We start from the raw sequence: 3,228 nt of genomic DNA on the forward strand, positions 1-3,228 counted from the left end.
AGAGAGAGAGAGAGAGAGAGAGAGAGAGAGAGAGAGAGAGAGAGAGTGTGTGTGCGGGAGACCAGATGATATAGGGAAGAGCCTCTGGGGGAAGGGCAACCCAGCCTCTGGGCTGGAAAGTTTAGGATTGGGGACAGGATATGCCAGTTAGGGACTGAGAGATGCTGGGAGAACCCAGAGGCCAGGTCTGCTTTGGTATGTAAATTATGCACCTTAGACCCCCTGTGCCAGGGTCTGAAACCAAACAAAACAGCTTTTAGAAGTAAACTATCCCGTCTTCAGTCCCACCTACACTGCCTTAAGAGCTCCAGTTACTCTGCATCTTGTGAGCACTTGGTGTTATCTATCTTTTCAATGTTAGCCATTCAAGAGGGTGTGGTGGTATCTCACAGTGGTTTTGATTTTAAATGTTATTCCTCTAGTGACTAATGTTTTTGAGAATCCTTATTAGTCAGTTCTGGATACCGTAACAAAATTCCAACAGAGGAGGCGGTTTAAATCATGGGTAATCTGTCCAACAGTTATGGTGGCTGGGGCTTGTGAGATGGAGGAGCTGGCAGGTGCTCCTATGGTGAATGGCAAGAATCCTTCTCCTGACTCAGAGATGCTCCTCTTTCTGTCTTCATGAGGGTGTGGGTAGGGTGGGGTGGGGCCTGTCAGAGAGAAGAGAGAGGAGGGGGGGTCACCGCTCTGCCATTGCCCCACCTTCTTGTTCTGGGGAGCCCACTTTCATGGCTTCATCTGACTTTAATCACAGTAAACCTGCCTCTACGTAGCATGGGTGGAGGAGGGACGGCATGCACCTCAGGCAGTGTCTTCTCTTTCTCACCCCCCAAGCATCCTTGGTGAAGTGCCTGTTTAAATAATTTGCCATAAAAAAAATAATTGCACGTTGGATCCCCTGGGGCTGCTGGGGAATCTGACCCTCTGGAAGAGCAGTAAGCACTTTTAGCCACAGAGTTACCCAGCCCCATTTGCCTTTTTTTACCGCCTAGTATAGAAAAATGATTGCACTTTAAGCTTCATGTGTCGCGTTGGATGCATTCTGAGTTAATTTTTGCATAGAGGGCAAGGGTTGAATTGTAATTTTCCCTGGTGGTACCTCCTCCTTTCAGCCCAACCTGCTGTAAAGACTTTGCCCACCAAATCTCCACGGTGTTTCAGTGCAAAATCAGTTTGCCACGCGTCCTCCACTCCAGGGCTGGGATGTGCTCATCTTGTGTGCAGTGTGCACCACGGTGCCAGCACCAGTGTCCTTGCTACTGGGGAGTCCAGGAAGTCACGAAGCCAGGCGGTGGATCCCCAGCCCTGTTCGCTCTTTGAGAAGCAGCATTAGATCCCGAGAGCCCTTTGAATTCATTTGATCTCAGTACTTTTAAAAGAGCCTTTGAGATCTTGATTGGAGTTGTGCTGACCTTTCAGTCAAATGGGGATCAGTCAATGGCTTAGAACTCTGGGAATCTGGGTTACAAACTTGGGGACCCCCCTCCCCTACCTGTCATCCTCTACTCCTCCTTCATCTCCTCTCCACCCCCACCTGTCACCCTCCACTCTTCCTCCATCTCTTCTTCATCTTCGTCTCACTCCCTCTTCCTTTTTTCTATTGTAATTTAAAATATTTTATTAATACTTTGAGAATTTCATACAATGTATTTTGATCATGTTCACCCAACTCCTTCCCTTACCTCCTCCCAGATCCACCACTATCTCTTTACCTTCCAACTTAATGTCCACCGTCCACCCCGCTCCCCACCTCCCAGGTCACTAGGTGACATTTATTATAAAAGCACATGGGGTGAGGCTGGGACAAGATGGGGCAGGTTCTAGGAGGCGGAGTCAGGGGCCTCTGAGCTGTCTTTGACATCTGTGAGCTCTCTACGGTCTCACTGACCTCACTGAGGTCTTTGCTGTCCCCACCACTATCCTCAGCAGCCAGGCCCTTCTCACGACAGGAGAGTTGAGCTTAGCCACATGTTGCTCTTGTTCTCCATGGCTGCAGTGCCGTGTGCCTGCCCTTTTCCTTCAGCTCCAGGTCCTGCTGGGAGCCCAGAGGGAATCAGGTAGAAAGAGACAGGGCCCAAGTGTCCAGACAGGAGACAAGAGGAGTCAGACCCTGGGACTGGCTCGTCAGCCATCTGCGTGAGGCCCCGCTTCATTGCGTATGCATCTTCCAGATTTGTAGTATTTGGGCTCCTCTTCACTGATCTGAACATTGAGGGTGTTGGAACAGGGATGCAGGGTGGCCCAGTGACTCTTCCTGATATGCAGGGAGACATATATGACATTGAAGTTCTCTATTGCAGCGTGAGAGGCTGGGTCCATCAGCATCTGAGGCACACCAAGGCGCCAGTGAGGTGATATGTTCGTGGGGCACATCATCTGGGTCCTCTTCCATTTTTTTGGCCAAGGCATACCCCACAATCTTGGCATTCTCATCCTCAGCAGTGTAAGAAATCTGAGAGAGGCCGTGGTAGAAACAGTACTTCATCTGGTGGTTCTTGGGCAGGCAGAGAAGGTTGCAGTGCTGCGTGTTCATCAGGTCCTCGGACCTAGCATTAAGGATGTACATCACGGTGGCGGGTCCTTGTGGGCCATGAACACGTGCACTCTCATGTCCTCCTGGCATGATCTTGTATTAGTCAGGCTTCTCTAGAGGAACAGAACCTATAAAATGAATCTCTCTCTCCCCCTCTCTCCATACATACATACATACATATGTATATATACACATATAGTCTCTCTATATATTTACATATGCATAAATATGTATGTAGTCTATCTCTCTCTCTTTTACTCTCTCTCTCTCTCTCTCTCTCTCTCTCTCTCTCTATGTGTATGTGTATAAAGAGGATTTATTAGAATGGCTTAGAGGCCATGATCCAACCAGACCCAACAATGGCTGCTTACACGTGGAACACCTAAGAACCCAGTAGCTGTTTGGTCCCTAAGGCTGGATGGCTCAGCTGGTCTTCATTACATACTGGAATCCTGAAGAAATAGGTTCTAATGCCTCAAGGAATGAACTTGCCAGTGAGAACAAGGGCAAGGAAAGGCAAGCAGAGAGCAAAAGCTTCCTTCTTCGGCATCCTCTGGATATGCCGCTCCCAGAAGCTGTGGTCTGGGTTACAAGGCGGCTCTTCTCGCCTCAATAGATCAGGACTAACGGTATAACTTCTCACCTCAAAGATCCCAATTAGAAGCAAGTTTTCCCTCTTTTTTTTTTTTTTT

The 3,228-nt window shown here is 48.7% G+C and overlaps 1 pseudogene; it reads right to left on the reverse strand.

The window, feature by feature from the left end:
• Nucleotides 1-1,823: 1,823 nt before the first annotated feature.
• Nucleotides 1,824-2,569, reverse strand: LOC110310982 (annotated as a pseudogene).
• Between the last annotated feature and the right edge of the window lie 659 nt (nt 2,570-3,228).

Source organism: Mus caroli, chromosome 15 (assembly GCF_900094665.2).
Source record: "Mus caroli chromosome 15, CAROLI_EIJ_v1.1, whole genome shotgun sequence".
In the NCBI taxonomy this organism is placed as follows: Eukaryota; Metazoa; Chordata; class Mammalia; order Rodentia; family Muridae; genus Mus; species Mus caroli.